Raw genomic sequence first — 15,622 nt, 5'->3', positions numbered from 1 at the left:
GACAAGGGCGGGACTGGGGGGGACCCTAAACTGGTCACAAGGAGGTGATCTCTGGGAGGCCTCATCATGGCCTGGACGGCACAGGCCTCAAAGCTACCTCCTTTGCCTTTAATCCCATCCAGTCTTTGATTATTCAGGCATTTAGCAGAAAGAACCTTCTGGTTAGAGGATAGCAACATACAGGTTAGGTTAAGACTAGGATTACAATTTGCAGAAATATCAATTTCTCAAAGAGGAATTATTTATTTGTTTGCTTATTTATTTATTATGCACCTGCTGAGATTTATCACTGTGCTATGTACTCTTGTCCTCAGACACAAGGTCCAGCTTTTCTTCCAGAAGAGTTTACAGTGTAGGTGGGAGAGCACCTGACACCTCACCTGACACCTGACAGCAGTTCCAGGTAAACTGCCCTAAGTGCTTTAAGAATTCAGACTAAGGGCCACCTTACAGCTGCCCAAAGTTCCCTTGTGAGGTCAGAAGTCAGAATCTCATTCTTGTTGAGTAGAATTCACTCATTCAACAAATATATATTGAGCACCTACTATGTTCCGGGTAGTATTATAGGAAGTTTGGACCCATGAGTGAATAAAATGGACAAGAATCCCTGCCTCATGGAGCTTTCATTCTGGTAGGAGCTTGGTTTATCTGCTTCTGTACTGGGTGTGTTTTACCATGCATGACCATGTCCCATGATGCTTTGCAGCACTCAAGATAAGCAGGATGGTTGAAGTTAACAAGATGATTCACCAGAACCCATTCTGAGAAAGTAAGGGACAGAACAAGGAAGCAGAAATGACTTCCTCATGTAATTTTAAACCTTGCCTTAAGCATGTCCTTGAAAATTTCCAGTCCAAAGTAATAATTCATGGACCCAGCACACTTTCCTTTTCTATAAAGTCCTGCCTATTGGACGTACCAGCCTGAAAGCTGTGTAAGACTCTCTGTGGGGAGAGTGGAGAATGAAGGGTTCTGCTGGACCTGGAGTCTGGAAAACTGGTTCCACAGTCTCTGCTCTGTAACTAACTAGCTGTGTAACCACAGGAAGTGGGTTATTATCTCTGTTACCCATGACAGATCATTCCAAAAACTCCAAAGTGTTTCACAAATGCATGAGCTCATTAGTAGACATGTTAATGTCTAGGTTTATGGGGCTTGAGGCTATCGTAGAGGTCACAATAAAGAACAACAGCTGGGCAACGCTGCCAAGAGAGCGAGGGTTAAAATATGTTAAGTATCTGCTCAATACAGTGTGCCCCAGGATACTGGTTTATTCGTTGGATTAGTTTGATTCTCACACCAACCTTGAAGCTGAATCGGCCTCTCTACCCCAACACCGAATTAAATCTTGGAGACAGAGTTTTGGGTGAAGTAGAAAAGAATAGCTTTATTGCTTTGCCAGGCAAAGGGGGCCACAGCAGGATAATGCCCTCAAGGCTGTGTGACCCAACTGAGTGGGTAGTGAGGAGTTTTATAATAATGGTTCAAAGAGGGTGTGATCAGCTTGTGAAACTTCTTCAATTGGTTGGTGGAGAGGTAAGTGGGAGCCAGCATCATCAACCTTCTGGTTCCAGCAGGTCTGGGGTCTATGTGTTTGTGGGTAGCATACTGTTAACTTCTCCCACCTGCTGGGGGTTTCAGCATCTGCAAAACAGCTCAAAGACATTGTTGTGTATATGCCTTGAGGGGGAACCAGGACCGTGCCCCAAGGCTGCACTGTTGTTTCTCCTGACTGTTCCTCCCTTGTCTCAGCATCCCCTCCCTTCCCTAATTAGCAACTGTTTGATCCCTTCCCTTGGAGCTCAAGGAAGGTCCTGGAGGCTGAATGAAGCCTATTTCCTGTAATCAAGAAATGGGGGGCACAGAAAGGTTTTTGTGCTCAGGAGCCCCTCCTGCTTGGCATTAGCCTCACCAGGAAGGATTATCAGTCCTTCACCCACGAGTTGACTGGAACTCAGAGAGGTTGTCCTTAGTCACACAGGCAGCAAGTGGGAGAGCTGGGATTCTAGGTTAGAGCAATATGACTGGACCAGGCAGCTGCCTTTTCCCAGTAAGTGGTACTATCACAGTGTTTGATTAAAATACCGTTTCCCTGAAACAAAGAAATAATGGCTTAAAAATTTTTTTTGACCAGGGAAGACATTTTGAGCATATTTAAATATATGAGGACCATTTCTTTTCTTTAAAAAAATTTTAAAGCAATTTATTAGATTATGAGTATAATGACTTTTTTGCTTGTTTTTTCAGCTTTATTGAGGTATAATTGACATATAAAATTGACATATAAAAAATTGACATATAAAATAACATGTAAGATATTTAAAGTATACATGGTGATGATTTGATATATGTATACATTGTGAAAGGATTCCTCCCATCTAGTTAATTAACACATCCATAACTTTACACACTTTTCCCTTTTTTTGTGTGTGAGAACATTTAAGTTCTACTCTCCTAGCAAATTTCAGTTACACAAAACAGTATTATCAACTACAGTCACCACGTTATACATTAGATTCTCTGGACCATTTTTTTCTTTAAATATGCATCTGGTATGAAATGTCTGATATTTATCTGGTTCAGTTAGTTGAATTATTTTCTAACATTAAGAGAGACTACAGTAGCAATTTCATTAGTGGATTTGAGATTGAGTTTAGAGTATTACTTTAAATAGATCTAAGTCTTTCAAAAATAATAAAGAACTCATGTAAGAAATAGAATTGAATTTCTGTGACACCTTGATAATGATACCTATCACTTATTGAGTATATATTCTGTGTTAGACACTGGTTGACAAAAATGTACCTTAATTGGCCCTCACCCGCTTCTGAGTTCCTTGGATCACCCTTGTATTAGAGGTAAGGAAATGGAGACCGAGAGAAAGAGCAGCAAAGTGACACAGAGAGTAAGTAAATTGTAGTGGTGGATTCAAACCCAGGGTGGACCGCCTTTTACAGATACTGCTCTTGAATGCCATGTGAATTCAAGTGAGGGGACAAAGGCCCCTCTGCTGAAGACACCAACAGAGCAGTATACACATGAAACTTTAAAAATATCTTAAGTTATGCATATCCTGACTTTGTAGGGTCATACAATTATGGGGCCACTCTAAACGAAAGAATACAAATTACAATGAAAAAGCGAACATTAATTTTAAATAAGAAAAAATGTATAGCAAATTACAAATTCATAAAGCTGAAAAACACCATAAACAGAAAAAAAAATAGTATGTGCTTATTAAATAACTGCTTGCAATATCTCTAAAATACTCTTACTCTTTGGTTTTGGTTACATACCGTTGATCTCCTCTTCACATAACAATGATTTTTTAAGATGATCTTCTATGCATAGAAAGATAGTTTATTCTTTCTGTTAGGATGGTTGATCAAAATTTGTTTTTATTATAGATAGCTGGATGCATAAAGCATAACATTTCATATACAGATGTACTTATTTGTTGTGCTATTGCAGGTGCATGCTCCACCAACATAGGCTTCCAGTCAAATAGCAAAAAGAGTATGAAACAATCGTAGTTGTATTCCCTGAATTATTAACTATATTCCTGAAATGAGAAGGTTTGTTTTGTTGAGGGTTGATGTGAACTGAATCCTCTGCTCTTGACTTTACATTTTGATAACTGAAAGAGTTTTCCCCAGACTAGCTTCTGGCTCTGTGTATTTCAATCTTGTTTCTCCCATACCTACCTCATTTTATTGTTGTCCACCTTAAGACCCATTCTAATCCTCGTATCAGGAAGGTGGGTGAGTAGGCACAGTAAGTAGAGGGATATTCCTAGCAACTAGTCTCACACCAGGATGGCTAGTAAAAACAGAACCATCATAACATGACTGAACCAGTAAAATATATATCATTAAATCTACATTTAAACATCTTCAACTCAACTTCTCCTCAACCAGATCTCAAAAGCACAGCTAGATTGACATCATCCAGTATAAGCAGAAGTGTAAGGAAGGAAAGTGAGAGGGAGAAAAATAAGCAGTCATAACAAATTTGGTTAAAATATGTGACTTCAGCAAATTTTATAAAAATATATGCTCTTGTTAGTAAACTAGTGAGGGTCCTGGAGCTTAAACTAATTAGCTTCGTGATATATCCACCTATGGCTGTGATGAAGTTCTCATCTATCTGAGAGGCATCATTGCTTAAAACATGAAAAATGTTCATCCTTATGTTTAGGTTAGTAAATATGGCCCTAGTAACTGGTAACAGTGACAAATATAAGAGGATTCTGTTGTATGGTCAAAACGGTGAATCAGATCTAGGTCACTGAAATATTTTTATGAAAAACTTACATTAGGGTAGGTTCAAAAAGCTTTTTCTTTCCTTGGTTTAGTATTTTGAACTAGCCACAAGGATTTCTTTCTGCCTTTCTGATGTCCACCCAAACCACTCTCACATCTGCTATATTAAAGGTTGCATGTTAGGGCTTCCCTGGTGGCGCAGTGGTTGAGAGTCCGCCTGCCGATGCAGGGAACACGGGGTTCGTGCCCCGGTCTGGGAAGATCCCACATGCCATGGAGCGGCTGGGCCCATGAGCCATGGCCGCTGAGCCTGCGCGTCCGGAGCCTGTGCTCCGCAATGGGAGAGGCCACAGCAGTGAGAGGTCCGCGTACTGCAAAAAAAAAAAAAAGAAAAAAAATTTGCACGTTAAATTTTAATTCATCAAATTTATAAACTAACTCTCACATGGTTTCCTCTTGTAACTCCTAAAAGCAAAGTTAATGTGGGAGATTTTTTCAGTGGTTGATTTATCCTCAGGGTAACAATGCCCTGTTACTCTTTTTCTTTGGGGGCACCTATGATAGAAATGTTGGGGGAAAGGGACTTTAGAGGGAGATTCTGAAATCGTTGGGAAATTCCACAACTGTTCTTCATAGCCATGTCAACAAATGACTTCATCCAGGATCCATGATTCATACATCAGGCATGCCAATGTTGGAATAGGGTCAACAGAAGGAAGCTGACCTCAGACACAGGGACTCACAGCTGCTGAGCCAGAAAAACTTTGAAAGATGTCTTCTTTTTCGCAGATTTTTCTTGAATGTTCGCTCTGTGTGATGTGCTAGGGACTCAAATTCAACTCCTGTTGTTAAGGGAAAAGAAACCAAGAAGTCACTTAGGAAAGGGTACAGTGGGCTAGAGGAAGGCTCACAGACAGGAGAGGGCAAACCTTGAGATCCTCACTCTTATGGTGAGGTGGAGGCTGAAAGAATGAACTTTCAGGAAATGCCCACACCGTGTTGCGACCTGGGCTGAATTTTAAAAGTTGCATTGGTTTTGTCATGTAGAAAAGAGGAAAGATACTCCAGACAGAGAAAATAGCATGAGAAAAAATTCAGAGGTGCAAGAATGTAAAAGACTAAAACTGAGGGTGGGAGGAGAGAGACATCTAGAGAGGAGGTTAGAGAGAACAGAAGGGGCCAAGCAGAGAAAAACTTTTATCAGGGCAAGAATGTAAACTATCCTGAAGGCCATGGCAAGGGGGTAGACACTGATGATTAAGGCTGGGAAAAGACATGGCCAGGTTCCTATTTTAGAGAGTTCACTTGGCAGACGTGAGTGAACGGTGGAGGGTGAAAGCTTGGGGTTAGACCATTTAGGAGATATTCTGTGGTGGTCTGGGGGAGAGAAAGGGGAGCTCAGTCCAGTGTAGTGGAGCTAGGAAGGGAGAAGAAATTCGCTAAGAAATTATTTTAAAAGACTAGGTAGTGTTACATGTTGGAATACTTCACAGATGCAAGTAGAAGTAGAAATACTGGCCAGACAATTGTGAACTAGAAGTACTGATTGATATTAAGAAATGCTAACAACACAATAGCAGCTGAAATAACCAAGACCTAAAGTTGTGGCATACACACAGCACACAAGATTGAAAGGAAATATATCAAAGCCTTAATAGCCATCATCTCTGGATAGTGAGATGACAGATAACTTTTATTTTTTTTTATATTTTTATATAGTCAGAATGAATCATATTTGTAATGCAGAACTATGACGAAAGTTAAGGAGAAGAGAAGGATGAAAGGAAGTGAAAAAAAGGAGGAAGGCCGAAAGGAGACATTTCAGAGATGTTAAGGAGATACACTCAGTGGTGTGTGGGAAGTGGAAATGGTTTCATAAAGAGAGAGAGAGACTTATGATTCCTACAGAGGCCTCTTTAACTTAACCTATTCTAGAAGTTTCTACAAAGCAAGCATTATAGGCTATAGGACCCAGGTTGGCTATATAGTAGGTTGGGGAGTAAACATGAGATTGGAGCCAGGGTGGGAAAGTACTTAAGTTGTGTTCTTCTGACTGTCCATTAGTTTAGCTATGGCTGCTGAGGTATCTGGAGGGGAATGTGTAATGTGTTTTGTAGGAAAGCAGCAGACTTTGATTCTGGTTTCTTGAATAGAGGCTGCCCTGCTGAAGTCGGATCCCTGACTGGCTACGCAACTCTGCCCGGTCCCTGTCCAGCCCTAGGCTCTACTTTCCTGACTCAGAGCATTCAATGCCTTGGTGGTTTGTATATATTGAGAATTTGAATGTGTTGGAGCAGAATATTGTGGTAAGTACCCAGTCGTTATCTGCCCTGTCAGCTGCTTTTTCTTTTCTGAGCCCTTGGAAAATGAACCATAATACTCATAACTATATTAATAACAATAGTCACAATGATGACTAAAAAATAGGGACAATACAATACAATATATTTGACAAAAGACTTAGGAATAATAACAGCAGCTTCACTGAGTGTTCAAAGGTTCAAATTTGGGGGGGTCATTTTTTTTCCAAGAAGAGTCATCAAGTGGCCTGAAATTCTGCGCAATATCTTCCCTTATTAGAGCTGTCTCTATGAGCAAGCTCAGTGTCGCTGAAGGAGAGACCATGTAGGTGCTCCTTTCTTCCTAGGAGTGCCACTTCTCTCTCTGCGTACCACCTTGACCTTAAGAACTCTATGCTCAAACGCAGAGTTCAGTTCATAAATACATTCCCCCAACATGACTAAAATGTCCTATCCATGTGCTCCCATGGCTTCTGCACTTATCTATATTATGACACTCCACCCATTGCATTTTTTTTTTTTTTTTTTTTTTGCGGTACGCGGGCCTCTCACTGCTGTGGCCTCTCCCTTTGCGGAGCACAGGCTCCGGACGTGCAGGCTCAGCGGCCATAGCTCACGGGCCCAGCCGCTCCACGGCACATGGGATCCTCCCGGACCGGGGCACGAACCTGTGTCCCCTGCATCGGCAGGCGGACTCTCAACCACTGCGCCACCACGGAAGCCCCACCCATTGCATTTTACTTACCTGTCTGTACTCTCACTAGATTTTAACATCTATAAAGAAATTATGTCTTATTCACTGTTGTATGCACAGCACCCACCACAAAGCCTGGCACATAACACGCTGAAGAGGTTTTGCTAAATAATTAATAACAGATTTTGTTAAGTGACATTGTTAAATTAATAAACAAAGGATTAAGTTCAGAAAAAATACAAAAGTTAAAAACAAGAAGACCCAAATACTTCTAACATTTGCTCCCATTCACTAGCCAGCACTTTAATGTAGATTTCACCCCTCCCTCCCCCAAGACACACACATGTGCCTTACTGTTGCTTTAAGCTCCTGAAAAGAGGAAAGGTGCTAGATCAAAATATTTACTAGTTGTAACTACTGCAAGACTCTTGGACAGTGCTTATTATAGCCAGAAACTGAAACTATTCTTACAAAACGAGAGGAAGAACAGTGGGAACAGAGCAAGGGAGTTTCACTAAGCAAGTCTTTTTTTCTAGGGCACAAACTGATACTTTAATGTCTATTTTGAGGGGGTGCAAAATTATTTTAACTATTATTTGTGCATATGGAAATAGGGATATATATTCTTATATGAGGCAGCAAGAAGTACAAAACATCACCTTGGATATCGCTGCCCCAAATGAATCTAATCATGAAGAAATATGAGCCAAAACCAAGTTGAGGAAATTTTGTTTCGGAATAAAGAAAACTAAAGACATATGACAACTAAATGCAATATGTAATCCTAGATTTGGATCCTAGAATAGTTGTATCTTTCTCTGTCTCTGTCCACCAATCCATTTATCATTCATCTATGTATCCATCCATGTATCCATCTATCTATCCAACTATTCATCTATGTAAAGAATATCATTGGGACAATTGTCATAAACTGGATAAAGTTTGCAGATTAAATTGTATCACTCTTAATTTCCTAGCTTTGATCATTGTAACGCATTAGAGGAGAATTTTCTTGTTCTTAGGAAATACTGGGAAATCTGAGTGAAGTGTATTCTAGAATTCTTTATACTCTTCTTACAGCTTTTCTGTAAGTTTAAAGTTATTTCATATATAAAATAGATAACCAACAAGGACCTACTGTGTAGCACAGGGAACTATATTCAGTATTTTGTAATAACCTATATGGGAAAAGAATCTGAAAAAGAATACACACACACACACACACACTCATATATATATGTAAAACCGAATCACTTTGCTGTACACCTGAAACTAACACAACATTTAAAGCAACTATACTTCAATTAAAAAATAAATGAATTAATTAAAAAAAAATCCTGCACGGGTTCCACGAGCTGCAGCATTTGATTAATGTGTGAACATATTTCTAAAAAGAAACTTGAATGAAATTTTCAAGACTGTGAAAAAGTTTTCAAGAATGGAAAAAGAAATTAAAAAAACAACAAAACAAGTGGTAGTTTCTTAAAATTTGTGCCTAAATAAACCATATAAATAAATTTTTCATACTCTGTTCCATTAAAAAAAGTTATTTCAAAATAAAAATATTATTTCAAAGTAAAAAAAGTTATTTCAAAAAAAAATATTTCATACTCTGTTCCATTAAAAAAAGTTATTTCAAAAATAAAAATATAAATGCAAATAATCAGATTGAGAGATACGTACTGTGATGGACTGAATGTTTGTGTTCTCCCCCCAAAACTCATATGCTGAAACCTAATCCCCAATGTAATGGTATTTGGAGGTGGGGCCTTTGAGAGGTGATTAGGTCATGAGGGTGGAGCCTTCATGAATGGGATTACAGGCGTACCTTGGAGATATGTGAGTTCTGTTCAAGAAACTCCCAATAAAGTGAATATCTCAACAAAGCAATTCACACACTATTTTTGGTTTCCTAGTGCATATAAAAAGTATGTTCACACTGTACTGTAGTCTATTAAGTGTACAACAGCATTATGTCTAAAAAAACAATGTACATACCTTATATTAAAAACACTTTATTGCTAAAAATGCTAATCTGAGCCTTCAGTGAGTCCTAATCTTTTTGCTGGTGGAGGGCCTTGCCTCGATGCTGATGGCTGCTCACTAATGAGGGTGGTGGTTGCTGAAGGTTGGGGTGGCCATGACAGCTTCATAAAATAACAATGAAGTCTGCATCATGAATTGACTCTTCCTTTAACAAACAATTTCTCTGTAGCATACAATGCTAGTTGACAGCATTTTACCCACAGTAGAACTTCTTTTCAAAATAGAAGTCAGTCTTTTCAAACCCTGTAGCTGCTTTATCAACTGAGTTTACATAATATTCTAAATGCTTAGTTGTCATTTCAACAATTTTCAGTGCATCTTCAGCAGGAGTAGATTCCATCTCAAGAAGCCATTTTCTTTGTTCATTCATAAGAAGCAACTCCTCATTCATTAAAATTTTATCATGCAATTGCAGCGATTTAGTCACGTCTTCAGGCTTTGCTTCTTATTCTAGTTCTCTTGCTATTTCCATCACACCTCCACTGAAGTCTTGAGCTCTTCGAAGTCATCCATGAGGGTTGGAATCAACTTCTAAACTTCTGTTAATGTTGATAGTTTGATCTCTTCCCATGAATTGTGAAAATTCTTAATGGCATCTAGAATGGTGAATTTTTTCCAGAAGGTTTTCAATTGACTTTGCACAAATCCACCAGAGGAATCACTGTCTATGACAGCTATAGCCTTATGAAATATATTTCTTATAGAATAAGACTTGAAAGTTGAAATAACTCCTTGATCCACGGGCTGCAGAATGTATGTTGTGTTTGCAGGCATGAAAAACAACCTTAATCGTAATCATACATGTCCATCAGAGCTCTCAGGTGACTGGGTGCATTGTTGATGAGCATTAATATTTTGAAAAGAATCTTGTTTCCTGAACAGTGTGTCTCAACAGTGGGCTTAAAATATTCAGTAAACCATGTTGGTAAATGGATGTGTTGTCATCCAGGCTTTCTTGTTCCATTTATAGAGCATAGGCAGAGTAGATTTAGCATAATTCTTAAGGGCCCTAGGATTTTCAGAATGGTACCTGAGCATTGGCTTCAAGTTAGAGTCACCAGCTGATTAGCCCTGAGAGTCAAAAGAGTCAGCCTGTCCTTTGAAACTTTGAAGCCAGGCATTGACTTCTCTCTAGCTGTAAAGGTCTTAGATGGCATCTTCTTCCAATAGAAGGCTGTCACATCTACTTTGAAAAATCTGTTGTTTAGTGTAACCACCTTCGTTAATTATCTTAGATGGATCTTCTGGATAAGTTGCTGCAGCTTCTACATCAGCACTTGCTGCTTTACTTTGCAATTTTATCCTATGGAGATGACTTCTTTCGTTAGACTTCATGAACAAACCTCTGCTAGCTTCAGACCTTTCCTCTGTAGCTTCTTCACCTCTCTCAGCTTTCACAGAAGTGAGGAGAGTTAGAGCCTTGCTCTGTATAAGCTTTGGCTTAAGGGAATGTTGCAGCAGGTTTGATCATCTATCCAGACCACTAAAACTTTCTCCATATCAGCAACAAAGCTGTTTCGCTTTCTTATCATTTGTGTGTTCACTGGAGGAGCACTTTTCATTTCCTTCAAGAACTTTTTCTTTATGTTCACAATTGGGCTAAGTGTTTGGCACAAGAGGCCCAGCTTTCAAGCTACCTGGGCTTTCAACATGCCCTCTTCACTAAGCTAAATCATGCCTAGTTTATGATTTAAAGTAAGAGATGTGAGACTCTTCACTTGACGGCTTAGAGGTCATTGCAGGATTATTAAGTGACATAATTTCAAAGTTGTTGTGTCTCAGGGAATAGGGAGGCCCAGCTCTCCATGCTGAAAATTTTTTGAGACCTAGGAGTGTTTGTTTGGGTTAGTTTCAAAGTGCAGGGGGACATACTGGATTTTGTGTGATTTCCAGTGACATAGTGCAAAGATGAGGTCCCACACACCTTTAGTGTTGCAATAATATAAAAAACCTCAGGAGCACTCCAGCCAACACAATTCCTCAGAGACAGCCAAGCACACCAGTGTCTGGGGCTGCAGGACGCTGGAAAGAAAGGATCCAGGGTAAACATGACTTCCAAGCTGACCATAGCTCTATTGCTTTCTTGGCAGTTCCATGCTTTCTGTAGCACCGTGTGAAGGTAGGCACATTCTTCTGATCACCAGAGCTTTCTTTTGTATAACTATGATCGTCAGAAAGCAAGGGGCTTTAAATCTGATCAAAATTGCTTTAAGAACAAACATTTATTTTTATTCAAACAAACAAAAAAAATCTTTTAACGTTGACAGGGCTGCAAAATGACTTCCATGGACCCTAGACAATTTTACCTTTGTGGGGTTCTCCCATCATAATATCAATATTAAAAATTGCTTTTGACATAACTTTAAACACTTCACCTTTTTTTCTGCTTCAGGGAAAATTTAGTAGATTTTTGTGGGTCCAAAAAATTTCACCTTTTTCTGTTGTGAGAAAAAAATAACACTTTTTTTGACTCTAAATCTTTGTTTCTTTTTTGATTTTAAAAGAAATCAAAATATTTTCAAAGGACCCTAAAATTATTGTGGGCCCTAGGCACTGTGTCTACTATGCTTAATGTACAAGTCAGCTCTGATTGAATTAGATTTTGACATATTTAGGCTGTATCTCTATTCTTCTAAGGAAGGTGTAATATTTGAATTGATATAAGCATTTGGTTGCTAAAAATATATGTCTGAATATTAGTTGAATTTTATAGACCTATGTATCACTATATATACCTAAATCCATTTATAATTTATATTATATTCCACTGGGAGCCAGAGTTGATAAATATTGTCCATTAACATCAAACCAGGTAACCCATATATTTTTACTTAGCATTCTGTTAACAAAGGTTCAGACAACTATCATTTCCTATCTGTTTTGAAGACCCCATGATGGATCCTAGACCCTTCTGAGATCCTGTTCTATAACAAATAATATCTTGTTTTTAACATGTGGTTTCTGCACTTGAATTTTTTCTTTTATTAGCATTAAAGAATTTTTCTTAAGCATAACACATCTCTGTGAAATAGTATATGCTTCTATTAATTCTTTCTAAAGGTGATTTCTTTGTTGATGAGATCATAGCTGACCTCCTGTAAATACCATTATGGTGTCACAGAGGATTCTGCAAAATCAAGTAGAAGAAAAATTGTCATATGGAGGTTCAACATTAATTTTGAAAACTACAAATATTAGTCTTCACATAGAAAGTTATTCAAAGTAGTCAGTGAAAATCGTTTTTTAAAAAAGGAAATGGATGTCAAGGCCTGGCCAAAAAGTAATCTTTTATTTGTAGCAATCTGTTTCTTAAAATTAAGACTTTTTTTGTGGACCTCGAAATCATTATATTAGAGTTTAAAGAGTGTGTAGCAGAGTTATGACTTTTAATGAAACCGGTACCTGTTTCCTTATTGTTTTCACTGCTTCCATTGTGTCAAGTATGAGTGCAGTGTTTCAGTGCCAGTGGGTGATGACACATTCCACTCCTTTCTATCCAAAATGTATCAAAGAATGAAGAATGATTCAGAATAGATCACACTATAAAAGTTGAGAAATCATGTATTTAAAAGTGCTGAGTTATTTTGCATCTGCAAATGTAGAATATCTAGGTGCTGGGTGTTCAGTGGTAAACAAAAATGAGAAATATCTCTGTCCTGATGACACTTAATGTGGTACTGATGTCTGTTTGGTTTTGGCTCCAGTGTTGCCTTACTTCTGAATCCTAGAGCAGTAGTTTCATTTATTTGATATAAGCAGATTCCAAAACACAGCCTGGGGAGCAGGTTAACCTCCATCCTGTAGAGTTAAAGTAATTGGAGAAGCAGGACAAAATTTCTGAAATAATTATTAAGTTTGAATTGGGAATTAGTGTGATCAAAGCAACTCTAGGTGCATGCTGGCTAACCCTAGCGATCTGACTCCGGGTAATCCGGGAATTCCTTTCCCTGTGACTGCTGGGTCCAATGGCCTTTGGCAATGTAAGTGAAGTGCTGCCGTGGCTTCCAGAAAATTGTGAAGAAATCCTGTTGGCACCATTTCAGTTCACCGCTGAACTCAAAGGACCGTGATTTCAATAACAAAGGAATATCTAAACCAGGTAAATAATTCATCCTCCAAATCTTTTTTTTTTAAGCTCATTCACAAAGACCTGTATCTCTGCCTAAACCTTCAGCAAAAGTGGGTGCAGACAGTTATACAGATAGTTTTGAGGAGGTGAGCTGATTTTTCTCAATTAAAATTCTTTATCATGCAACTAATAAGGAAAATTCAGAAAACTCAGCTCCTCAATTACCTGATGGAATCTTACTAACTCCACCCCCCCCCTTTTTTTGCTGCTGCTTAAAAGTTTTCTTTCATGTATTTGCCTCTTCAATAATAGGAAAAAAATAGCAGCAATAGCAATTTTGCTTTTTTAATAACTGAAAATGTAGAGCAAATCAGTAAACCTAAAACTATTTATTTCTCAAAATAAAGAAAAAAGCACAACAAAAAATTCCTTTACCCTTTTTAAAAAATTAATTAACTTATTTATATATTTTTGGCTGTGTTGGGTCTTCGTTGCTGCGCGTGGACTTTCTCTAGTTACAGGGAGCGGAGGCTACTCTTTGTTGCGGTGCACGGGCTTCTCATTGCGGTGGCTTCTCTGTTGCGGAGCACAGGCTCTAGGCGCGCGGGCTTCAGTAGTTGTGGCACGCGGACTCAGTAGTTGTGGCGCACAGGCTTAGTTGCCCTGAGGCATGTGGGATCTTCCCAGACCAGGGCTCGAACTCGTGTCCCCTCCATTGGCAGGAGGATTCTTGACCACTGCGCCACCAGGCAAGTCTAAGTTCCTTTACTCTTAATTCATTGTTTGCTGTTGATAGCTTTGAGGAATGAGAAAAAAATGATTAAAAAAATAAGGATAATTCTTCCATGGTTTCCAAAAATTTCTCAGTGAATATGCTCATGAAATTCAAGTAAATAAAATCAGAGCTCTAGCTAATTCTGTTCAATCCCCACCCATATCACCCTATCCTCACTACTTCAGTACTCACTGTATTTAGTCCTTCAGGGCTTTCTCTGGCCACTGGAGTCCGCTATAACAGCAGAACCAAAGGCTGGAAATATTGGGAAATTAATGCCCCTGGAAGCAGCCTTTAACTAATGACTCACTAGAGTAGTGTGTAAATAGCCCAGCTCCCTCACTCCTCAGGTGGGATAACTCTGAAACATGCTGTACGTGGTTTCCAGTGAAGTTCCAATTAACCCATAGCAGTAACTGACACTTTATTGGTTGCCTTCTCTTTCCTTTGCTATTATCCCCCTCACCCACCGCTCTTGTTTACTGGGATCACTTCCAAAATAAACTTGATTGATTTTTGATACTTGAATCCATACCTGAGTGACAGCTTTTAGGGATAACCAGACTGAGACAGTAGCTTTCAATGCTCTGCAGGGCTGGAAACCAACCACTGTGTTTAGTTTCTTCTGAATTTCTAAAGTGGGATAAAAATATGCCACTTTGTATCACACAAGAGAATTGTGAGGACGTGTAAAAATTCTTTAAGTTTTTAAATAGTCATATAAAATATTATTTTCAAATGTAACTTAGTTCAAATATAATATAACATATGTACTTAGATTGTAGGGTTAACCAAAGGTAATATAGACAATTATAAAGAAAAAATATTAGTAGGATAATATAATGGCCTAGAAGAACATTTATATTTCTTTTAGATTCTTAATGATGTTCCATTAGAGAGCTTTTGAGGCTGCTGCTCTCATCTTTTCTCTGCTGGTACCCTGCTTATCCTGCTTTCATTTTTACTCAGTTATAGCTTGAACCATGAGACTCTTGTTTTAGAGCAGTACCCCTATAATAGTTTCATTATATTGAAACACAAAATAGCAAGGATTCACTTGACATTGTGTTCAGTGTCATTGTTTATTGGTCAAAATTATTTATTCTCTACCATAGGTTGTCATTATTTTATTCAGATAAATGTCATTTGTCAACATCAAGTTTTATTTTTTTATTACCATTTTTTTTTTTTTTTTTTTTTTTTTTTTTGCGGTACGCGGGTCTCTCACTGCTGTGGCCTCTCCCGTTGCGGAGCACAGGCTCCGGACTCGCAGGCTCAGCGGCCATGGCTCATGGGCCCAGTCGCTCCGTGTCATGTGGGATCCTCCCGGACCGGGGCAGGAACCCGTGTCCCCTGCATCGGCAGGCGGACTCTCGACCATTGCGCCACCAGGGAAGCCCCAAGTATTCTTATATATCTACAGACATACAGATATATAGAACTACATGTATATCAAGGCATATTAGAGTTGATGGG

General features: G+C 38.8%; 1 long non-coding RNA gene across 4 annotated transcripts in view; it reads left to right on the top strand.

Annotated features, from left to right (window-relative positions):
• The first annotated feature begins 287 nt into the window (after nt 1–287).
• LOC109549566 (uncharacterized) overlaps nt 288–15,622 on the top strand; it is a 28,614-nt gene continuing 13,279 nt past the window's right edge. For all 4 annotated transcript variants that reach the window (XR_004526689.1, XR_002175880.2, XR_004526688.1 and 1 more), the window contains exons 1-2: nt 288–403; nt 6,416–6,568. This is a non-coding gene — a long non-coding RNA (uncharacterized lncRNA). The remainder of the gene's footprint in view (nt 404–6,415; nt 6,569–15,622) is intronic.

Source organism: Tursiops truncatus, chromosome 5 (assembly GCF_011762595.2).
Source record: "Tursiops truncatus isolate mTurTru1 chromosome 5, mTurTru1.mat.Y, whole genome shotgun sequence".
In the NCBI taxonomy this organism is placed as follows: Eukaryota; Metazoa; Chordata; class Mammalia; order Artiodactyla; family Delphinidae; genus Tursiops; species Tursiops truncatus.
Note: the sequence above shows the minus strand (reverse complement) of the source record. Positions and strands in the feature narration are given on the sequence as shown.